Source organism: Schistocerca americana, chromosome 1 (genome assembly GCF_021461395.2).
Source record: "Schistocerca americana isolate TAMUIC-IGC-003095 chromosome 1, iqSchAmer2.1, whole genome shotgun sequence".
Taxonomy (NCBI): Eukaryota; Metazoa; Arthropoda; class Insecta; order Orthoptera; family Acrididae; genus Schistocerca; species Schistocerca americana.
In genome coordinates, this window is record NC_060119.1 from 1,122,508,685 (window position 1) to 1,122,534,756 (window position 26,072).

The window sequence follows — 26,072 nt, forward strand, 5'->3', positions numbered from 1 at the left end:
TTGATTCTGTATTTCTGGATTTCCGGAAGGCTTTTGACACTGTACCACACAAGCGGCTTGCAGTGAAATTGCGTGGTTATGGAATATTGTCTCAATTATGTGACTGGATTTGTGATTTCCTGCAGAGAGGTTACAGTTCGTAGTAACTTACGGAAAGTCATCGAGTACAAGAGAAGTTTTCTGGCGTTCCCCAAGATAGTATTATAGGCCCTCTGCTGCTCCTTATCTATACAAACAATTTGGGAGACAATCTGAGCAGGTGTCTTAGGTCGTTTGTAGATGACGCTGTCGTTTATCGACTAATAAAGTCATCAGAAGATCAAAACAAATTGAAAAAAGATTTAGAAACGATGTCTGAATGGTGCGAAAAGTGGCAGTTAACCATAAGTAACGAAAAGTGTGAGGTCATCCACATGAGTGTTAAAAGGAATCCGTTAAACTTCGGTTACACGATAAATCAGTCAAATCTAAAGGCCGTAAATTCAACTAAATAACTCGGTAGTACAATTACGAATAACTTAAATTGGAAGGAACACAAAGCAAATGTTGTGGGGAAGGCTAACCACAGACTACGTTTTATTGGCGGGTCAGTTAGGAAATGTAAGAGATCTACTAAGGAGACCGCTACACTACGCTTGTCCGTCTTCTTTTAGAATACTGCTTCGCGGTGTGGGATCCTTACCAGATAGGATTGACGGAGTACATCCAAAAAGTTCAAAGAGGGGCAGCACGTTTTGTATTATCGCGAAATATGGGAGAGAATGTCGCTTAAATGATACAGGATTTGGGTCTCACACCGTTGGGTGGCTTGCGGAGTATCAATGTAGATGTAGATGTAGATGTAGACATCATTAAAAGAAATTCGTTTTTCGTTGCGACAGGATCTTCTCACGAAATTCCAATCACCATCTTTCTCCTCCGAATGCGAAAATATTTTGTTGATACCGACCTACATAGGGAGAAACGATCACTATGACATAATAAGGGAAATCAGAGCTCGCACGGAAATATATAGGTGTTCATTCTTCCGAGCGCTATACGAGATTGGAATAACAGAGAATTGTGAAGGTGGTTTGATGTTCCCTCTGCCAGGCACTTAAATGTGATTTGCAGTGTATCCATGTAGATTGAGATGCTTCTTAAGAGTATGTTTATCCTCTTCAGAGATGAGAATCATCTCTCAGTTCCAACAGTTATTCCTCTGACAACTGCCAATTGTTCGCTTTAGTATCCTTCCCAGCGGACATCGAGACGGATGCAATTGAGATGGTGTGGGTATCGCAACGGAACAGTGGAGAACACGGTCACGGCAAGCACGCGCAAAGCATGGTGTGTGGAGAGCCACTGACCGAAGCGTTTGTTCTTCGCTGGCACTGGGCCTGACCCAGCAGTTGGTACGGTGGCACCGAGATACTCGGACCTAGCTCTCGCTTCGCGCCTTCTCTGCGTCTCTGCCGAGTGGTCGCATTTTTTCGCAGCGGCCGTTTTTTGGCGGTGTTCGGTCTTTCTGCTCAACTACAGATTAACTCGTACGTCGAGTTACGTTCCCTCTTCTTAGTTTCATCTCGCCACCGTTTCAGACGAGCCGACATACGCTAGAGTAGTTGCGGTAGTGTTGACAGTGACAGTCCGCGACCTAGTGACGCTCTGTGCAGATACATCTACATCTACATCTATACCCCGCAGGCCAGCCTGCGGTGTGTGGCGGAGGGGACATTGTGCAGCACTTTCACTTTTCCCCTTTCCTGTTCCTGTCGCGAATAGTTATCTGGAAGAGCGACTGACGGCAAGCCTCCGTTTCGGTTCGAGTGTCTCTAAATTTATCTTTATGGCCTCTTCGTGAGATATGCATAAGAGGAAGCAATATTTGTTAACTTTTCCAGGAACGTACGCTCTCGGAACTTTAACAGTAAACTGTGTTGCAGGCCGCCTTTCTTGCTCCATCTGTCACTGGAGTTGGTTCATCATCGCTGTATCGTTCCTGTGCTTAATATGAGGGGCGTTCAACAAGTAAAGCAACACAGTTTTTTCTCGGTCAATTTCTGTTTAAAAAAATGCGAAATTTGTTGTGGGACGTCGTGAAATATTCGTGCTTCTGCCGTTATAGTTTCATGAAGTTCCGATAGGTGGCAGCGCTATGCGTAGCCCTCAAAATGGCGCCTGTAACGGAAGTACATTCCAAGCAGAGAGCTGTCATTGAGTTTCTTTTGGCAGGAAACCAAAACATCGCAGATATTCATAGGCGTTTGCAGAATGTCTATGGAGACTTGGCAGTGAACAAATGAACGGCGAACTGTTGGGCGTGACCTTTGTCATCACTGCAGCAATATCGTGCAAACTTGACCGATGTCCAGCGTGCCGGGCTGCTTTGGTCGGTTTTACTATGCGATTACACCGCTAGCACAATGAGCAGCAGACATCGACATTTCATCAACGCTGATGTTGTAAGCTGTGTCGCGCTTTTTCTGTCTTTGTATTTGTTTTTGTAACTCCTCATGCGTGACGACTTTCTTTTGTTGCATTCACTTCCGAGAGCCCATCTCAGTTCTCCAGCTACCACTCTCTAGGGACTGGATGAGCTATCATTCGTTTGTCTATATTTCATATGTATTTTTCTTCTCCTACATCAAGATAGCTGCGTAACAAGTAAGCCAGAACTTTCGATTGATTTCGTTCCAGTTGTGTAACAGGATACATCGCATTTAAATTATTGAAATGGTCAGCCTACTTCTTTATTTGAAATTTGTTCCTGATGTTCCATTCCTTTATTTTCGTGGTTACACGTCTATAGTTTCCCCCTTGTCACCTTAATTTTTTTCGTGTTATTTATTCTGACAATTGAAACATCTGTAGCAGGTGTACAAGTGTGATGTTTGCAAGTTCAGTGGATCGAAGATTGACAGGAGAAATTACTTTTATCTGCTAAGAGGAAAACAATGATAGTTAGAACATCTGATTTCTTTCATAAATCGTCGATCTATTTGATGGAGACCAAGAGCACCAAAGTAACTACCGAAGTTGAGGTGTCAGTATTACCTCGCGTTCTCCTACATTTTTTAGGAACCCAAAATGATCTTCCTAGAGTTCTGGTTCTACCAGTTTTACTTTCTTCTGCAAATAATTCGTGACCTTATTTTTAGTACGACTTATTGAACTGATTGTTCGGTACTTGTAGGGAATTTAAGTCCCAGTAGAAGAAATGAAAAACTTTGATATTTGTCGATCTTGTAACTGACGATACAGGACTTAGAAGTGTAGTTCAGCTGGATGGATAGTATATTAAAAGTTGCTTAAACGATAAATATTAACAACAGAAAACAAGAGTAACTCAATGTAGTCAAATTAAATTAGGAGATACTGATGGAATTAGACTAGGAAATTACAAGTAGACATTAAAGTAGTATATGAGTTGTGTTATTCGGACAGTAAAAATCGTTGACGAATAAGTAGCTAGATCGGACAACTAATGACGAAGTACAGAATTTGTAGAAGAAGTTGACTACAAGGAGAGAACGGATGATAGGACAACTTCATTTTCGTAATGGAGTGAAGTGTGGAGGCATAAAACGTGTAGAGGAAGACCAAGGCAGGAATACAGTATGCAGATTCAAATGAATTTAGATTGCCATAGATATTGACAGATGAGCAGTCTTGCAAAGCGTTTACTTGCATGGAGAGCTGCATCAAATCAGTCTAAGGACTGAAGAGGATAACAACAACTGTAAGAACAACAGCAACGTGTACCCTCTGCTACACACTGCGCAGTGGCGCGTCGAGTACATATGTAGATGTACACGTAAAATGCAACGAGCAATCAAAAAATCAATGCAGTTTTTTAACCTTGAAACCTGGTACTCATAATCAATATGGGATTATTTCATCTTGAGCTCGTATATGGGGGCCTGTCGATGATAATATAGCTCGGCATTTCGGCGCGTTTAACCCTAGACAGACGAGCCGCACTTCCTGTGGCCATTACAAACAGCGCCCACAACAAACAAACGCCTGTTTGGCGAGCCTGGCGGAGAACACACAGAGGCGAGAGCGGCAACTTGCACCCTGCGCCGTGGCGCGCTCCGGCCGCTAAATTTTTCGTGGCTCCTACAGCAGGCACAAATATTTGCCCGCCGCTCCTCTCATTGTTTGGCCGGCAGTTCGGTCCCCCCTGGCTTACTGGCATAGTTCCTGTTTACCTTCCGTATCTGTGCAGGCCCAACCTGAACACTACCAACTACCTGCTAAATACATTCTAAAGCAACGAAAAATAATGTGTCGCAAAAAGTGGCGTGAGCATCTTTATTCACGAGACACTTCGCCACTAGTAGCTGCATTTCAGGTTTCCAGTTGCCTCCCTAGAGTTCCTGAGTTTCACTGTACTACAGTTAGATAGTTAGTTACATTTTCCATGGATCATTTGAAAGATTCTTTTATCGAAATGAAGTGGAACATGTCAGTTCGCACGATCTGTAAGCATGATTAGTGTTGACATTTATGAAATTATAATTTTTGTCCTACTCACGCAACTATTCTCTCTCTCTGCTTTAACTAGCTACTAGTTTTTAAGCAGAAATTCTTCAATGGAGTAGAAAGAGCTGTCCAGGAGAAATGATTTTAAATTAGGTTTAATACTTGCTACGCTACCTGTCAGAGATTTTATGTTATTGAGCAAATGATCAAGAGTATTTGTTGCTTCTTATTGAAGTCTTCTTTTAGCCACTGACAGCTTTAGCAAAGTGTAATGAAGGTCATGTTTCCCTCTAGTGTTCTAGGTATGGACATCACGGCGCTTCTCAAATTGTGATTAATTATTTATGACGAATTTCACTGGCGAATATATGTATTGTGACGGCGCAGTTAAAATGCCTAGCTCCTTGAAGAGGTACCCACATGACGTCTATGGGGGAACACCATATATTGTTCTTACTGCTCGTTTTTCTGCAATAAGTACTTTCTTTCTAAATGATGAGTTACAGCAAAAAATTATTCTATAAGACATTATTGAGTGGAAATATAGAAAATATGTCAGAAGACTGATACGTTTGCTTCCAAGATTAGCAATTATACGAACAGCAAAAGTAGCTGAACTTAACTGCTTGAGCAGTTCAGTAATATGCTTCTTCCAGTCCAAGTTTTCATCAATCTGTAAACCCAAAAATTTGGAGCTTTCTACTTTATATACTGACTCCTACTCATGTGCTACATCAGTTGTTGGTGTGACTATTTGTTGTACAGAAATGAATTTTTTTCAAAATGTGAGGAGACTTCGTTTCCAGGGAAAGGCACTGGTCTTCAGGCCACAAGTGGCCCACCGGTACCATCCGACCGCCGTGTCATACTCAGGTGAGGACGCGGATAGGAGGGGCGTGTGGTCAGCACACCGCTTTCCCGGCCGTTAGGATGGTTTTCTTTGACCGGAGCCGCTACTATTCGGTCGAGCAGCTCCTCAATTGACATCACGAGGCTGAGTGCACCCCTCATTTCCAGAGAAACACTTAACAATTCTTTGGGAAATACAATTTCCCAACCCTTTTGTTGCCTTGTCCCTACTGCGATTTATTATAACACTTGTATTGTCTGCAAAAAGTACTAAATTTGCTTCTTGAATATTAAGTGGGAGGTCATTCAGATATACATGGAATAGGAATGGGCCTAAAATAGAACCCTGCGGGACTCCCTTCGACAATTTTTTTTTCCTACAGACACTAAAATTTTCTACCTTTCAGACATTGTCATAATTACTGAGCACAAGATTTTGGATTCTGTTTGTTAAGTAAGATTCAAACCAGCTGTGCATAAAGCCATCAATTCCATGAAACGTAAGTTTTTCTAACAGAGAAACATGATCTACACGATCATACACCTTTGGAAGATCACACCAAATACCACTCGTAACATATTATTATTTATTTGATGAGCGAATGTATGAAGAGAACTCTCAGTCGAGCAACCCTTTTGGAATCCAAATTGTGATATGCCAAGTAAACCTTTTCCACTTAAGTGTGTCTACTCTTGAATACATCACTTTTTCGAATATTTTAGAAACATATGTCAGTAAGAAAACCGGGTGATAACTGTTTAAGTCTGTATTGCCGCCTGTCTTACTAAATGGTTTAACCAAGCATATTATAACTTGCCTGGAAAAATTCCCTGTGCCAGTGATGCACTGCGTATATCACTACAGACATTGCTTATTCTGTTTGGAATTCCAGCAACTCCATTAGAGCTTTTGTTTTTTGGAATTTTTAGTTACTTGAAGTTTCGTGGACTGACATTTTTAATATATTCTCTTTCTTCTTCAACTGAACCAATTCTACACATCTACATCTACATTGATACTCCGCAAGCCACCCAACGGTGTGTGGCGGAGGGCACTTTACGTGCCACTGTCATTACCTCCCTTTCCTGTTCCAGTCGCGTATGGTTCGCGGGAAGAACGACTGTCTGAAAGCCTTCGTGCGCGCTCTAATCTCTCTAATTTTACATTCGTGATCTCCTCGGGAGGTATAAGTAGGGGGAAGCAATATATTCGATACCTCATCCAGAAACGCACCCTCTCGAAACCTGGCGAGCAAGCTACACCGCGATGCAGAGCGCCTCTCTTGCAGAGTCTGCCACTTGAGTTTATTAAACATCTCCGTAACGCTATCACGGTTACCAAATAACCCTGTGACGAAAGGCGCCGCTCTTCTTTGGATCTTCTCTATCTCCTCCGTCAGACCGATCAGGTACGGATCCCACACTGATGAGCAATACTCAAGTATAGGTCGAACGAGTATTTTGTAAGCCACCTCCTTTGTTGATGGACAACATTTTCTAAGCACTCTCCCAATGAATCTCAATCTGGTACCCGCCTTACCAACAATTAATTTTATATGATCATTCCACTTCAAATCGTTCCGCACGCATACTCCCAGATATTTTACAGAAGTAACTGCTACCAGTGTTTGTTCCGCTATCATATAATCATACAATAAAGGATCCTTCTTTCTATGTATTCGCAATACATTGCATTTGTCTATGTTAAGGGTCAGTTGCCACTCCCTGCACCAAGTGCCTATCCGCTGCAGATCTTCCTGCATTTCGCTACAATTTTCTAATGCTGCAACTTCTCTGTATACTACAGCATCATCCGCGAAAAGCCGCATGGAACTTCCGACACTATCTACTAGGTCATTTATATATATTGTGAAAAGCAATGGTCCCATAACACTCCCCTGTGGCACGCCAGAGGTTACTTTAACGTCTGTAGACGTCTCTCCATTGATAACAACATGCTGTGTTCTGTTTGCTAAAAACTCTTCAATCCAGCCACACAGCTGGTCTGATATTCCGTAGGCTCTTACTTTGTTTATCAGGCGACAGTGCGGAACTGTATCGAACGCCTTCCGGAAGTCAAGAAAAATAGCATCTACCTGGGAGCCTGTATCTAATATACTCTGGGTCTCATGAACAAATAAGGCGAGTTGGGTCTCACACGATCGCTGTTTCCGGAATCCATGTTGATTCCTACATAGTAGATTCTGGGTTTCCAGAAATGACATGATACGCGAGCAAAAAACATGTTCTAAAATTCTACAAGAGATCGACGTAAGAGATATAGGTCTATAGTTTTGCGCATCTGCTCGACGACCCTTCTTGAAGACTGGGACTATCTGTGCTCTTTTCCAATCATTTGGAACTCTCCGTTCCTCTAGAGACTTGCGGTACACGGCTGTTAGAAGGGGGGCAAGTTCTTTCGCGTACTCTGTGTAGAATCGAATTGGTATCCCGTCAGGTCCAGTGGACTTTCCTCTATTGAGTGATTCCAGTTGCTTTTCTATTCCTTGGACACTTATTTCGATGTCAGCAATTTTTTCGTTTGTGCGAGGATTTAGAGAAGGAACTGCAGTGCGGTCTTCCTCTGTGAAACAGCTTTGGAAAAAGGTGTTTAGTATTTCAGCTTTACGCGTGTCATCCTCTGTTTCAATGCCATCATCATCCCGTAGTGTCTGGATATGTTGTTTCGAGCCACTTAGTGATTTAACGTAAGACCAGAACTTCCTAGGATTTTCTGTCAAGTCGGCACATAGAATTTTACTTTCGAATTCAATGAACGCTTCACGCATAGCCCTCCTTACGCTAACTTTGACATCGTTTAGCTTCTGTTTGTCTGAGAGGTTTTGGCTGCGTTTAAACTTGGAGTGGAGCTCTCTTTGCTTTCGCAGTAGTTTCCTAACATTGTTGTTGTACCACGGTGGGTTTTTCCCGTCCCTCACAGTTTTACTCGGCACGTACCTGTCTAAAACGCATTTTACGATTGCCTTGAACTTTTTCCATAAACACTCAACATTGTCAGTGTCGGAACAGAAATTTTCGTTTTGATCTGTTAGGTAGTCTGAAATCTGCCTTCTATTACTCTTGCTAAACAGATAAACCTTCCTCCCTTTTTTTATGTTCCTATTAACTTCCATATTCAGGGATGCTGCAACGGCCTTATGATCACTGATTCCCTGTTCTGTACATACAGAGTCGAAAAGTTCGGGTCTGTTTGTTATCAGTAGGTCCAAGATGTTATCTCCACGAGTCGGTTCTCTGTTTAATTGCTCGAGGTAATTTTCGGATATTTCCTACTACATTTAGAAAATGTTAGAGGAACTTGCAACTTGTCAATTAGCAGCCACTACACTGTAATTTAGTTTAAATATTATGCAACATTGTACACTGACTGGCTGTTCTGTCTCCCATTTAACAATGTTGCATACAGTTTTAATCTTATGATCTGCATTGTTTTTTTCTATCAGTGCATGCAAACATCTGGATATTTTAATGACTTTCCTTAAAATACTACAGTATTTATTGTAGCATGCTAATAATATCAGATCTTGACTTATTCTTGCATTAGCATAAATTTCCCTCTTCCTCCTACATGAGATTTTAATTCCCTTATCTATCCACAGCTTACTTTTCTTTGTTTTTAGTGGATCTTCTGGATAATTTCCGCCAACTACATCTATACTTTGCAAATTGCATAAAACATGCAGGTGAAAAATGTTTAAACAAAAAGAAGAAACAGGTTAAGTTGCAAAATACCAGTGATATACAGTTTGTTTGGACCCAACAGAGCTGAACTCTAGGGTCTGAAGAGAGGTTTTCCAAGTCTGAAGAGGAGATGAATATGAAAAAGGAACTAGTAGCATGCTTATCAGAAGTGTGGCTAAAAAATGAAGAGCAAACAACTACTAACATCATAACGCACGTTTTATTACAGAGAAACAGAGCGGGAAGGAAATTTAGGTGTAGGAATTAATGAAAAAAGAAAATTATAACCAATATGTCAAATATAAAAGGAATGTAACGTTTTCAAGAGTAGATGAGAAACAGCTGCTCAGAACTTGTATAAACTCATTTGTAATAACAGCCCTGGTGAATTATCTTGAATTATCTGTTATTCAGTTCTACATCGACCATCTTCGTAGTATTTAAAAGCTCAGATGTCACTTTATTGTTTCATTAAGTCGTAGCTAAGATTTAAGTTATTATTCCGTGCAAGGCTCAAGAGCGTAGTGTATTAACGAACGTGCGCCTAGATTTTAGCTACAATCTGTACGGAAGCGTAAAGTTATATAATACACAGTTAATGAATGATCTTTTAAAAACCACGAAGTTGAACCACGTAAATCTAAACTTGTGTAATAAGTGATATATAGTAGCGTATAAACAAAGGCTTTCAATGGTTTCAAACGCTACATGTCATCTCAAACATAAGATGAAGTCATGTTTGAAAAACACAGAAGAAATAATTTGTCTATACACCATAGAACTCACGTTCTGATGAGGTGGTGGAAGACCTCAGTTAAAAGTTACAAGGGCTGATGAATGACAGAAAATATCACTACTTGCTCATAATGACAAATTTCAGTGCAAAAGTTGGACAAAAACTCAAAAATGAATTTTCAGAGGGGTCTATGAGGGCAGAAATGACAACTCTTCAAACATTCTATAGCTGTCATGCCACGAAGCTATAATGACGTAATATACAATTTGCAGCAGAGAAGCAGAGAGCAGGTCATTGCATTTTCGTTACCTGATTTATACACAAGAGTAATATGGTTATAGACATTCTACCTACAGTACATGTACTTTTGACCTCATATCCCCCAATTGCCCATATTCAGAAGCAAGTTGGGTGCTGCCACTTAAGCAATACCGCTTTCATGGAAACAGGCCTGTCAGAGAGCTCCTAAGCCAAAATATACACACACACATTTTGCTCTCCCATTGCAACCGAGTACTTTTCCAGCTTCCATCAGGCAATCCCATGTCCTTTAGCAAAGGAAGATGTAAAAGTTTTCTGTAGATATGTCTCAGGACACTTTACAAAATCGACAAGAAGATTACTATATCTCTGTTCACTCTTCGGCTTATTATCTGACATATAAATTTGTTGTATATCTTTATTCTACAGCTGGAACTCATCCGCAGTAAACAGTCTATTCCAATTATCGTTTTTTACATTCGCATTGATTGCTGCTTCCTTGGTAGTCTTCTTGCACACATAAGTCACAGTTTGATTTTAGCGAAATTTTACATTATATCCAGATCTATAAGGTAATAAACGTGTGCACAGAGCTGGTGCAACATCCCAGTTCCAGTAGTACAACCATTTCAGCGTCAGCCAATTACACTTTATGTGGTATAGCCACAGTACTTTCATATTTCCAATGCTTGTCTCCAAATATGCCTCTTGCTGCCATGTTGCAGGTACTCTGTAGCAGAAATGCTGTTTTCGTCTTGATACCAGAAGAAGATGTTGTAGAGCTTTAATTGTTAAGCGCACCATAGATTTCCTTCTTTAACATTCCAGCTGTTCCTTCTCTGATTGTTCTTTACAATCCGCCTAGTCACAGATTATAAGCACCACACTGTGCTCAGAAAAAAATACTGCCGTGGGTGTAGATGCATGAAAATTCTTCTTGTTAAGCAGCTTGTCATTTTATTGTTTATTAATGTTACTAAAGTCTGTAACAACATTGTCCTGGTTCTCCAATAATAACCATAAAGCAAAGCATTTGTCAGTTAGTCTTGTCTTCTTCCCTAACAGCTGAAGGATATTTATCACTTTGTAGGAAGCCATGTTGACACTTTGAACTGCCTTGAAGTAAAGTACAGACCAACACTGCAGTTATCAAAGCTGCTTACATGCTCTAAAGACTTGAGAAGGAGGCAATTTTGATCATATGGTCATGACGTCACCTCCGATTATGCGTACCACATTTAGAAGGCTCCTGGTTGCCATTCCTCGGGTACGACCCACATGCCAGTGTATGTACAGAATAGTATACTGCATCGGATTGTGCCCTGCAGAACGTGGAGTGGCACCTGAGGGACTGTACAGAGAGCCTTCTAATTTTAGGAGGCGTAACCAGAAACGACGTCATGATCATGTGACTAGAAGTACTGCCATCTTGAATCTTAAGACCATATAAGAATGTCTGATGGCTGCACTTCTTCTGTACTTTGAGGTAGATCAGAGAGTCAACATGGCTTGATCCGAAGTGCTACATATACCTAAGCTGTTAGGAAAGAAATCAATACAAACTGACAAATCCTGTGGTTTGTTGTCGTTAATGGAGGAACTGCGCAATCAAGTTACTGGTTGGAAACATAAATTACATAGCAAATGGCAAGAAAAATTTAAATGGGCTTACACCCGTTACAGAACTATTTTGTGACAACATTATGGTGGTTACCATCTGTTATCAAGTGGACTATTAGGGAAGGGACGGTGTGTAATGATAAGGAAGGAAATTTGTGATACATTTGAAAAACATCTTCACAGTAAATGCTCCAAGGTCACCTCTATAAGATATGGCATCAAGGATAAAACACCATTTCTCCTACATAGCGACGACAATATGATAGAAAATAGCACACCGCAAAAAAACTGGCAAGAAAGAATTGGAAACGATTTAGAGAAAATAGACCAGTCCTGTGGCCGTAGTATATAAAGAGGAATTACCTAATGCTGAAATGGCTGGACTAATGGATGGGTTGCCTGGGATACAGCAGCAGCTCTGTGTAGACGACTGTTCCTTATGGACGAGGATATAATGCTAGATTACACTGGGATTTTTAGCAAAATAGAGATGTATGATTACCTAACGTCAAATCACGACTTTTGTGTGCAAGAAGACTACCAAGTAAACAGCAGTATGATGATGAACAATGTTAAGAGATTTGGAATACACGTGGATGAGCTTCAGTTTTAGGATACACATATATAACGAATTCCAAGAAGGAACGAAGATTCTTGTTGGACTACACATTCTGTTTTATAAAGCAGACTTCTGTGACCAAGCGGTTCTAGGCGCTTCAGTCCGGAACCACGCGGCTGCTACGGTCGCAGGTTGGACTGCTGCCCTCGGGCATGGATGTGTGTGATGTCCTTAGGTTAGTTAGGTTTAAGTAGTTCTAAGTCTAGGGAACTGATGAACTCTGATGTTACGTCCCATTTGAGCCATTTTTTGTTTTGTTTTATAAAATTCTCTGTAATCTATCTGCAAATTTTTAACACAGACAGAAACTAAGATGACATAAATATTATACAGATGTGTTATACAGAAGATTGAGAAACGTATTTTTCTCAGTATAGGTCACTGTGGTCGGCAATGCTGTCCAATACAGATACTGTCATATTATGATTGGTTCCCATGAATTCTGTTAAGCTGCACATCTTATGGAAAAAAATGAATCAGACAGACATAAACCACTCTTTATTAAAGAAATGTCTCTTTGAAGTGCAACTGATGTTTTATGTGTACAAAAAAAGAAAACTGGAAATGCAAGACATTGAAGTCAAAAAATGCAAATAGGAGTATTTGGTGAACATAGTTGCCAAGAAAGAAGAATATAAACTGCTACTGGAAAAAGAAGCTACTGCAGATGTGAAAGCAAAGCTTACAAATTGCTTTAAACACAGTACACGGAAAAATCTGAATATGATTAGGAAAAAAAAAAGTGATGGATACGAGCAATTTTATAACGGTCTGTTTATAGTACACCTCTGTTTAGAAGTTGCTCAGGAATGTGTAGAAGAAGAGTCGACAACATACGTCTTACACGATGTGGAACGCTTCAACAAGAGTGTAATACAAAAAAAAAAGCAAAATTAAAACTCCAAACCCTCTTAACTAGTAGAAGCGGAGCGAATTCCTAAGAGGATAAAATAAAAGTTTAGGGAAAATTAGATGCTGTAAAAGTGGGCAGCTTTGTCACATAGGTATTACTTTATGACAACAGCACACACTAACTTTTTATTTTCACATACAATAACACGGTTCAACAATTAACATATAGTTCTGCTGCAATATTTTCTTGTAAATTAATGGAAGCTACAAGTAAACGCCTGAAGCCTGAGCTGGTCACAAAACCATTCTGTTTGCAGACAGAAAAACGTGTTTGTAGATGCCTTGGAAACATTCTGCTACTGATGAAAAATCCGAAGAGCTCACTAACTGAACGTAAGACGATTTATGTATGTTAAACGTGTCGACTATATGTTACGTTGTTGTTGTTGTGGTCTTCAGTCCAGAGACTGGTTTGATGCAGCTCTCCTTGCTACTCTATCCTGTGCAAGCTTCTTCATCTGCCCTTACCTACTGCAACCTACATCCTTCTGAATCTGCATAGTGCATTCTTCTCTTCGTCTCCAGCTACGATTTTTACCCTCTACGTTGCCCTCCAATACTAAACTGGTGATCCCTAGATGACTCGGAACATATCATACCAACCGATCCCTTCTTCTAGTCAAATTGTGCCACAAATTTCTCTTCTCCCAATTCTGTTCCATACCTTCTCATTAGACATGTGGTCTACTCATCTAATATTCAGCATTCTTCTGTTATAAGAGTTAAAATTTACAAAAAATTTCTTCAGTCATCACAGTACATGGAAAAATCTGAATGTGTGTGCCACTTTGTACAAAAACAGCCCAGTATCCGCTGTGTTACTGACATGTTTGCAGCATGCCGGATAGTGGGCTGTTTTAGTGCAAAACAGAAGTAAAAAAGTGTCTCTACCACATCCATAAGGGCGAGAATCGGAATGATGACAAGCAGAGAAGAAAGGCACCTGCAGCGTTCAGTATGCTGTCGATGTTGTAACGATGTACTGATTGAAGACTCAGACATGTATTTCACTAATTGAAGACGGCTGAAAGCCCGAAACGCGTATTGCCTTAAATTAAAATATATCACAAAGTGGCTGGTTGCTGTATTTATTAAAATATAGTAATAATTAATTAAGTAACTGTACTTTTAGAGGCGATAACTGAAACTTTGACGACCTTTGTACACTACTGGCCATTAAAATTGCTACACCATGAAGATGACGTGCCACAGACGTGAAATATAAGCGACAGGAAGAAGATTCTGTGATATGCAAATGATATAGCTTTGCAGAGTATTCACACACAAGGTTGGCGCCGGTGGCAACATCTACACCGTGCTGACATGAGGAAAGTTTCCAACCGATTTCTCATACACAGACGGCAATTGACCGGCGTTGCCTGGTGAAACGTTGTTGTGATGCCTCGTGTAAGGAGGTAAAATGCGTACCGTCACGTTTCCGACTTTGATAAAGGTCGGATTGTAGCCTATCGCGATTGCGGTTTATCGTATCGCGACATTTCTGCTCGCGTCGATCGAGATCCAATGACTGTTAGCAGAATATGGAATCAGTAGGTTCAGGAGGGTAATACGCAACGCCGCTATGGATCCCAATGGCCTCCTATCACTAGCAGTCGAGATGACAGGCATGTTATCCACATGGCTGTAACGGATCGTGCAGCCACGTCTCGATCCCTGAGTCAACAGATGGGGACGTTTGCAGGAGAACAACCATCTGCACGAACAGTTCGTCGACGTTTGCAGCAGCATGGACTATAAGCTCGGAGATCATGGCTGCTGTTACCCTTGACGCTGCATCACAGACAGGAGCGCCTGCGATGGTGTACTCAACGACGAACCTGGGTGCACGAATGGCAAAACGTCATTTTTTCGGATGAAACCAGGTTCTGTTTACAGCATCTGATGGTCGCATCCGTGTTTGGCGATATCGTGGTGAACGCACATTGGAAGCGTTTATTCGTCATCGCCTTACTGCCGTATCACCCGGCGTGATGGTATGGGTTGCTATTAGTTGCACGTCTCGGTCATCTCTTCTTCGCATTGACGGCACTTTGAACAGTGGACGTTACATTTCAGATGTGTTACGACCCGTGGCTCTACCCTTCATTCGATCCCTGCGAAACCCTACATTTCAGCAGGATAATGCACGACCGCATGTTGCAGGTCCTGTACGGGCCTTTCTGGATACAGAAAATGTGCGACTGGTGCCCTGGCCAGCACATTCTCCAGATCTCTCACCAATTGAAAACGTCTGGTCAATGGTGGCCGAGCAACTGGCTTGTCACAATACGCCAATCACAACTCTTGATTAACTGTGGTATCGTGTTGAAGCTGCATGGGCATGTGTACCTGTACGCGCCATCCGAGCTCTGTTTGACTCAATGCCCAGGCGTATCAAGACCGTTTTTACGGCCATAGGTGGTTGGTCTGGGTACTGATTTCTGAGGATCTATGCACCCAAATTGCGTGAAAATGTAATCACATGTTAGTTCTAATATAATATGTTTGTCCAACGAATACCCGTTTATCATCTGCATTTCTTGGTGTAGCAATTTTAATGGCCAGTAGTATACCTTTGTGTTCAGTAACATCGTTAGAAGTTTTAGGAGAAAGTTTAGTTGTATTCGGGAATAACAAAAGCGAAAGGTAACAAGAGGAGGCTGTTAGGTCTGTGGCGGCAAAGACGCGAGCAGGCCCGTGGGAGGGCGTCGCCGCCCCGCTGACCGCGCACAGCCCGTGTCGCCCTCACAACTCCAGAACTCGTGCAGGCCGCGGGCGGCAGAACTTGGTCCGCTCGCCCCCGCCGTTTCCAGGAACGTGCGCCGCCGCCCCCGCACAGTAGCAGACAACTCCCCGTCCACTCTGTGTTAGGTCTGCGTTTTCTCCTCCCACCCGCAGCTGGCTGTCTCCCGCACTCCGGCGTGACAGCGGAACCCGGCCAGCCAGCGCTACTCTGACGTGCGCCGCAGCGCTTTGTTCGCGGGAGCCGTCAGCGACCGACAGCGGCGCCGATGCCGCTCCGCATCAGAATCTTCCCCGACGCTCCTCCTTGTTTCACCACTCGTAAGTTACTGGCGTCTGCTGCCTGAGGGCTTGAGCCTTACAAAAGAACAGGCGAACAGAAGGTATAAAAGACGAAGAATGCGGTACGCTTTGATATCAACTGAACCGAGGGCATTAAGAAAGTGATGACATCCTTTGACCTGCAATGTCATCATAAGCAGCAGCTTGACCTTCATTATTATTATCATCAAGATTCTAGCAAACGGGAAGTGGTGGTGCACAAAATGGTCCTGACGTCAGCTGACAGTAAGGGACTGTTATTAAACAAAGTGTGTGTAGTATGTGCAGGACTGGGAGTGAATAAGGCATCAACAGTGTACCGTTAGCCTTAAGTTACTAAATTACTTATCGGTGCAACAGTATTGTGTACTAGGGACAAACCTATTGAAAAATGGTTCAAATGTCTCTGAGCACTATAGGATTTAACTGCCGAGGTCATCAGTTCCCTAGAACTTAGAACAACTTAAACCTAACTAACCTAAGGACATCACACACATGCATGCCCGAGGCGGGATTCGAACCTGCGGCCGTAGCCGTCGTGCAGTTCCAGACTGTAGCGCCTAGAACCGCTCGGCCACCACGGCTGGCAAACCGAATGACGTAGCACTGTTTTAAACAGAGTGGCCTTGTATTCGCAAGGGTGAGGGCTCCACTATTCATCCAGCCATCCTGATTTATGTTTTCCGTGGTTCCCCTAAATTACTTCAGGTAAATATCCGGATGATTCCTTCTGTAAGGCCACGGCCGATGTGTCCCATCCTTGTCATTCTACGCAAGTAAGATGTCTATGTGAACCGCTTTTTTTGCTATCGTTAAATTGTAATACCAATGTAATGTGATCAAAAGTATCCGGACACCTGGCTGAAAACGACTTCCAAGTCCGTGGAGCCCTCCATCTGTAATGCTGGAATTCAATATAGTGTTGACCTATCCTTAACTTTGATGACAGCTTCCACACTCGCAGGCACACGTTCAGTCAGGTGCTGGAAGGTTTGTTGGAGAGTACTGCACTGAGGAGAGGTGTCGGTCGGTGAGGCCTGGCACGAAGTCAGCGTTCCAAAACATCCCAAAGGTGTTCGATAATATTCAGGTCAGTGCTTTGTGCAGGCCAGTCCGTTACAGGGATGTTATTGTCGTGTAACCCACTATGTCACAGGCCGTGTATTATAAACATGCGCTCGATCATGTTGAAAGATGCAATCACCATCCCCGAATTGCTCTTCAACAGTGAGAAGCAAGAAGGTACTTAAAACATCAATGTAGGTCTTTGCTGTGATAGTGACACGCAAAGCAACAAGGGGTGAATGCCACCTCCATCAAAAACACGACCACACCATAACACTACCGCCTCCGAATTTTACTGTTGGCATTACACACGCTGGCAGATAACGTTCACCGGGCATTTGCCATACCCACACCATAGCATTGTGTACCGTTAATCGTCACTCCACACAACGTTTTTCCACTGTTCAATCGTCCAATGTTTACGCTCCTTACACAAAGCGAGGCATCGTTTCGCATTTACCGGCGTGATGTGTGGCTTATGTGCACCCCCTCGACCATGAAATCCAAGTTTCATCACCTCCTACGTAACTGTCATACTACTTGCAGTGGATCTAAATGTAGTTTGGAATTCCTTCGTAATGGTCTGGATAAACGTCTGCCTATTACACATTACGAACCTGTTCAACTGTGGGCAGTCTCTATCAGTCAACGCCTGTACGCTTTTGCGCTGTACGTATCACTTCACGTTTCCACTTCACTATCACATCGGAAACAGTCGACCTAGGGATGTTTAGCAGTGTGGAAATCTCGCGTACAGACGTATGACACAAGTGACACCGAATCACCTGACCACGTTCGAAGTTCGTGAGTTCCGCGGAGCGCCCCATCTGCTCTCTCACAATTTCTAATGACTACTGATGTCGCTGGTATGGAGTGCCTGGCAGTAGGAGGCAGCACAATGCACCTAATATGAAAAAGATATATTTTTAGGGCTGTCCGGATACTTTTGTTCACATAGTGTATATCGGATATCCTTGTAAAAGACACCTACAAGCGAGTAGCACTATTGCTGCTGCTACTGCTACTGCTATACTTCCACGTTGTAATCAGCGTCAGCAACAGTACAGTATGGTAACTTCTTTTGTCCAGTAGCAATATACAGGGTGTTTCAAAAATGACCGGTATATTTGAAACGGCAATAAAAAACTAAACGAGCAGCGATAGAAATACACCGTTTGTTGCAATATGCTTGGGACAGCAGTACATTTTCAGGCAGACACAATTTCGAAATTACTGTAGCTACAATTTTCAACAACAGATGGCGCTGCGGTCAGGGAAACTCTATAGTACGATATTTTCCACATATCCACCATGCGTAGCAATAATATGGCGTAGTCTCTGAATGAAATTACCCGAAACCTTTGACAACGTGTCTGGCGGAATGGCTTCACATGCAGATGAGATGTACTGCTTCAGCTGTTCAATTGTTTCTGGATTCTGGCGGTACACCTGGTCTTTCAAGTGTCCCCACAGAAAGAAGTCACAGGGGTTCATGTCTGGCGAATAGGGAGGCCAATCCACGCCGCCTCCTGTATGTTTCGGATAGCCCAAAGCAATCACACGATCATCGAAATATTCATTCAGGAAATTAAAGACATCGGCCGTGCGATGTGCCCGGGCACCCTCTTGCATAAACCACGAGGTGTTCGCAGTGTCGTCTAAGGCAGTTTGTACCGCCACAAATTCACGAAGAATGTCCAGTTAGCGTGATGCAGTAATCGTTTCGGATCTGAAAAATGGGCCAATGATTCCTTTGGAAGAAATGGCAGCCCAGACCAGTACTTTTTGAGGATGCAGGGACGATGAGACTGCAACATGGGGCTTTTCGGTTCCCCATATGCGCGAGTTCTGTTTATTGACGAAGCAGTCCAGGTAAAAATAAGCTTCGTCAGTAAACCAAATGCTGCCCACATGCATATCGCCGTCATCAATCCTGTGCACTATATCGTTAGCGAATGTCTCTCGTGCAGCAATGGTAGCGGCGCTGAGGGGTTGCCGCGTTTGAATTTTGTATGGATAGAGGTGTAAAATCTGGTGCATGAGACGATACGTGGACGTTGGCGTCATTTGGGCCGCAGCTGCAACACGGCGAACGGAAACCGGAGGCCGCTGTTGGATCACCTGCTGCACTAGCTGCACGTTGCCCTCTGTGGTTGCCGTACGCGTTCGCCCTACCTTTCCAGCGCGTTCATCCGTCACGTTCCCAGTCCGTTGAAATTTTTCAAACAGATCCTTTATTGTATCGCTTTTCGGTCCTTTGGTTACATTAAACCTCCGTTGAAAACTTCGTCCTGTTGCAACAACACTGTGTTCTAGGCGGTGGAATTCCAACACCAGAAAAATCCTCTGTTCTAAGGAATAAACCATGTTGTCTACAGCACACTTGCACGTTGTGAACAGCACACGCTTACAGCAGAAAGACGACGTACAGAATGGCGCACCCAAAGACTGCGTTGTCTTCTATATCTTTCACATCACTTGCAGCGCCATCTGTTGTTGAAAATTGTAACTACTGTAATTTCGAAAGTTTGTCCGCCTGAAAATGTACTGTTGTCCCAAGCATATTGCAACAAACGGTGTATTTCTATCGCTGCTTGTTTAGTTTTTATTGCCGTTTCAAATATACCTGTTATTTTTGAAACAACCTGTACAAATACGTATCAAGCAAATGTTTTTGAACTACCACGTGATCATTATCCACCATTTTCCTCTTTCTTATAATGAAATTCGTTACGAATATATGAATAGCTGTACGACTTCTTTAAATAGTACTCTACATCTTTTATTCGATAATCTATTTCCTCTGCTCAAGATCTGTTCAAAATCGTATCATGCTGTTATTGTGGTCTTCAGTCCAAAGACTAGTTTGATGCAGCTCTCTATGCTACTCTATCCTGTGCAAGCCTCTTCTTCTCCGAGTAATTACTGCTACTTACGTCCCTCTGGATCTGCTTACTGTATTCATCTCTTGGTCTCTCCCTACAATTTTTACCCGACACACTTCTCTCTAGTAGTAAATTGGTGATCCGTTGATGCCTCAGAATGTGTCCTACCAACCGATTCTTTCTTTTGGTCAGGTTGTACCACAAACTTCTGTTCTTCCCAGTTCTATTTAGCACCTCCTCATTAGTTACGTGATCTACCCATCCCATCTTCAGCTTTCTTCTGTAGCACCAAATTTGAAAAGCTTCTGTTCTCTTCTTGTCTAAACTGTTTATAGTCCAAACTTCACAATCATACATGGCTACACTCCATACAAATACACTCCTGGAAATTGAAATAAGAACACCGTGAATTCATTGTCCCAGGAAGGGGAAACTTTATTGACACATTCCTGGGGTCAGATACATCACATGATCACACTGACAGAACCACAGGCACATAGACACAGGCAACAGAGCATGCACAATGTCGGCACTAGTACAGAGTATATCCACCTTTCGCAGCAATGCAGGCTGCTATTCTCCCATGGAGACGATCGTAGAGATGCTGGATGTAGTCCTGTGGAACGGCTTGCCATGCCATTTCCACCTGGCGCCTCAGTTGGACCAGCGTTCGTGCTGGACATGCAGACCGCGTGAGACGACGCTTCATCCAGTCCCAAACATGCTCAATGGGGGACAGATCCGGAGATCTTGCTGGCCAGGGTAGTTGACTTACACCTTCTAGAGCACGTTGGGTGGCACGGGATACATGCGGACGTGCATTGTCCTGTTGGAACAGCAAGTTCCCTTGCCGGTCTAGGAATGGTAGAACGATGGGTTCGATGACGGTTTGGATGTACCGTGCACTATTCAGTGTCCCCTCGACGATCACCAGTGGTGTACGGCCAGTGTAGGAGATCGCTCCCCACACCATGATGCCGGGTGTTGGCCCTGTGTGCCTCGGTCGTATGCAGTCCTGATTGTGGCGCTCACCTGCACGGCGCCAAACACGCATACGACCATCATTGGCACCAAGGCAGAAGCGACTCTCATCGCTGAAGACGACACGTCTCCATTCGTGCCTCCATTGACGCCTGTCGCGACACCACTGGAGGCGGGCTGCACGATGTTGGGGCGTGAGCGGAAGACGGCCTAACGGTGTGCGGGACCGTAGCCCAGCTTCATGGAGACGGTTGCGAATGGTCCTCGCCGATACCCCAGGAGCAACAGTGTCCCTAATTTGCTGGGAAGTGGCGGTGCGGTCCCCTACGGCACTGCGTAGGATCCTACGGTCTTGGCGTGCATCCGTGCGTCGCTGCGGTCCGGTCCCAGGTCGACGTGCACGTGCACCTTCCGCCGACCACTGGCGACAACATCGATGTACTGTGGAGACCTCACGCCCCACGTGTTGAGCAATTCGGCGGTACGTCCACCCGGCCTCCCGCATGCCCACTATACGCCCTCGCTCAAAGTCCGTCAACTGTACATACGGTTCACGTCCACGCTGTCGCGGCATGATACCAGTGTTAAAGACTGCGATGGAGCTCCGTATGCCACGGCAAACTGGCTGACACTGACGGCGGCGGTGCACAAATGCTGCGCAGCTAGCGCCATTCGACGGCCAACACCGCGGTTCCTGGTGTGTCCGCTGTGCCGTGCGTGTGATCATTGCTTGTACAGCCCTCTCGCAGTGTGCGGAGCAAGTATGGTGGGTCTGACACACCGGTGTGAATGTGTTCTTTTTTCCATTTCCAGGAGTGTACTTTCAGAAACGACTTTTTGACACTTAAATCTATACTCGATGTTAACAAATTTCTCTTCTTCAGAGGCGCTTTCCTTCCATTGCCAGTCTACATTTTATATCCTCCCTTCTTCGACCATCATAAGTTATTTTGCTTACCAAATAACAAAACTCATTTACCGAGCGAGGTGGCGCAGTGGTTAGCACAGTGGACTCTCATTCGGGAGGACCAAGGTTCAATCCCGCGTCCGTCCATCCTGATTTTGATTTTCTGTTGTTTCCCTAAATCGCTCGAGGCAAATGCCGAGATAGTTTCTTTGAAAGGGCACGGCCGACTTCCTTCCCCATCCTTCCCTAATCCGATGAGACCGATGACTCGCTGTTTGGTCTCCTCCCCCAAACAACCCTACAAAACTCATTTATTACTTTAAGTGTCTCCGTTTCCTAATCTAATTCCCTTAGCATCACTGATTTAATTCGACTACATTCCATTATCCTCGTTTTGCTTTTGTTGATGTTCGCCTTGTATCCTCCTTTCAAGACACTGTCCATTCTGTTCAACTGCTCTTCCAAGTCCTTTGTTGTATGTGACTAAATTGCAATGCCATCGGCAAACATCAAAATTTTTATTTCCTCTCCCTGGACTTTAATTCCTACTCCAAATTTTTCTTTTGTTTCCTCTACTGCTTGCTCAATATACACATTGAATGACATCAGGGATAGGCAAGAACCATGTCTCACTCCCTTCTTAATCACTGCTTCCCTTTCGTGCTCGTCGACTCTTATTAACTGCCATCTGGTTTCTGTACAAATTGTAAATACTCTTTCGCTCCCTGTATTTGACCCTGCCACCCTAAGAATTTAGAATATAATATTCCAGTCAACTTTGCCAAAAGCTTTCTCTAAGTCTAAAAATGCTATAAACGTAGGTTTGCGTTTACTTAACCTATGCTCTATGGGAGGTCGTAGTGCCAGTATTGCCTCGCATGTTCCTACATTTCTCTGGACTCCAAACTGATCTTCTCAGAGGTCGGTTCTAAGAGTTTTTCGATTCTTCTGCAAAGTATTCGTGTTATTAGCAGCCGTGACTTATTAAACTGACAGTTCGGTAATTTTCACACCTGTCAGCACCTGCTTCCTTTTGAATTGGGATTATTATATTCTTCTTGAAGTCAGAGTATTTCACCTGTCTCATACATCTTGCTCACCAAATGGAAGAGTTTTGTCACGGCTGGCTCCTCCCAAGGGTATCAGCACCTCTAACCGCATCATAGGGTACCATCAATGTAAAAGTGACGTTATTAAACACGTAATACAAAGCAGATTTTGATTATCTTGTAGTCACATACAGTGCAGGGACCCAGTGTAATGTAACTCGTCCACTTGCTGGAGGTGACAGCAAACATACGAAAATACATGGAAAATGCTCATCGGTCATTCAGTCAATCATCTTCAGTTAAAGGTGTAAGAATGTAAAAATTCGACTCTCTGTGGACAGTGTACTACAGTACTGTACTGCATATACCCATACTGAAATAGAACATTGTTGCAATCACCATTCCACGATCTTACGTTCTCCATGGATGAGTAGCATTTCTATTGTCTTTGGTGTACATTGTACTCAAACAAATCTACGACTGGAGGCGGTTGATGGAATGACAGGTGTTTCCATCTCCTTACTTTCATCTTCAGCAAATGAAAATTTACGTCATGCCCGGCCGTGGCGTGCCAAACTCCACGCATGCAACGTATGTGAGCCGTGTGCGATCCAAGGCTTGGCCTGTCACTCGAATGTGCTCGGCTCTTTTACGTACAACCCGTAACAGCGTGACATCTCATTCAGCGTTGTGGTGCGGCATGTTTCGGTTGGCAAAAATCTCTGAGTTCTCAGAATCGTGGTCTCGTCGCTGTTTACCCTTTGTTATTTGTTTGTGGGATCAAGGACGTTTGCGTAAAAAGCCTAGCTTTCTATTCTCACAGCCCTTTCCGAGAGAAGCGATTCAATTCGCAAAAGCGATGGGTACTGCATATTTGCTATGACACGACATTGCAGTACCATGCAGAAAGAATTTAAAGATTTAGTTGACGATAATAGAGCAAAAGATTGCAACGATCAACTGACGGATTCATTGTTCAGCACATCAAGAAACGGTTAATGTTACATTTTTAGGCATGTAGCACTTGAAGAAATTGGAGGTACAAATAGCAAAATTTCTGAAGTCGCACGAAATATGATTTGCAACAGTTTTGAATGGAACTGAACGATGAGTATGGAGATTTCATATTTAACTCTAAGTACGTTGGGTAACTCAAGGCGCATACCTGGAACGATTTTTCGATTTAAAACTCTCTATTGTTGAATCATGAAGGAAAAAGGAGTGGAGGAATGAAAATTAGAACATCTGGAGTAGAATGTAGACTTTGCATTTTAAGTGGACTTGAGTCCACAATGTCCACAGTAAGACACTGCAAGGTAACTTCTTTCTGATTTGGTTGGGATGCATTTAAAAGGAAAATCGCGTTGTATAATGGACACATTCTGACGAAGACAGGCCAGTTCCCTAAGTTCACTATCGTTAACGAAAGCGCGAGAGGTTTGAAGAATTCATTGTGGTCTTGAAACAATTACAAGCATAGTTTTATAGAAATTTTGAGGACACTGTCAATCTTCCATCTGTTTTCGAGCTGTTTTCGAGACCGTTTGCCGTTTCAGTTGAAAGCGCCCCTGCGCATGTGCAGATGAACCCTCTGCCAAGCACTTAAATGTGATGTGCACAGTATCCATGTAGAACTGACTGACCTGCAAGATAATTGCAGGTTTAATGACAAATATTTTTTAAAACTGCCCAGCGTGTCTACATCGCTAGCCTACGCAGAGTTTCCAAACCTCCCTAATGAGGTTGCAAAAGCGCTACAATATTTCCATCGACATGTTTCTGTGAAACACCGTTTTTCAATTATTAAGCTAAATAAGTCATGATTACGTGGCAGCTTGAGTGCGAAACTGTGAAACTGTCTGCGTCTGTCCATATTCCGACAGTTTGTACAGTATAAAGATTATATTGTGTCTCCAGTGCGCCAAAAATAATTAAATGGTACTGAAAATTTGTTTTGTTTGTGTTCTATGATGGTGAGAAATGTGAAATATAAAACGAAATCGCATGCAGTGCGACTGCACTACGATTTAAATGCGGCGCGTTCGCAGTTTTCATCTATTCCCTTTCCTCGTGCACAGACAGCGCGGCGCGGGGGTGGGGGAAATCTGCAGCGAGCAGAGAGAGTTAACGCTTTGGCTCTCGGGTCCGGGCACGGCCCACGAGCCAAAATCTTGGCCACTCCTGACTTACGCTATCACGAATACCTGCAGTGTGTGCCAGTACAGGGATGTCATAAACAGTTCTGTAGCACGTATTTAATAATGTCATGTTTAGGTGAAGGGTACATTTTGGCACATTTTGAACACGCCTTGAGAAGTGGAAGTGGATTATATAGTAAAAAAATATAGGATGCTACTTAAAAAATAGGTACTATGTTAATATCTTCGTAACTACAACGTCAGAGGAAAGGCAAATATCCTCTCTAATATTCGTATGGTACGTAAACAAGATCTGCTTAATATATTTCTTATTTTGCTGCTGGACAGAAAGTTATTCTGGATGTACAAGATAAATGAGATATCCTGTATAATCAACGGCAGCAACATCAGCATCAGAATCATTGCCATCAGCGTCAGCTATTCAGCATTCTCTGCTGGATTAAAAACCACTTCCTCTCTTCTCTACGCTTTGCCATCTTCAGCTATTCAATGTTTTACTTGCAACAGTGTGTTACGCCGTCGCCAAGGTAGCCCCTGCGGGCCGGCAACACATCTATCACGACGCAGGACCGAGGTTGCCTATGCCCAAAGGCGTAAGCAATGGTAAACATCGGATGTTTTGGAAACAGACTTTCTGCATACTACTTCCTGCAGAGGGAGTTCGAGATGGCCTGCAGAAAGTATTACTACACCAACATCTGAATGGCTGACCAATGCTATTTACAGGCTACAACTAGCACCGGACGTCAGTTCACGCCTCAAGGACGTCTCCACGGAAGACTACGTCTTCGCCATAG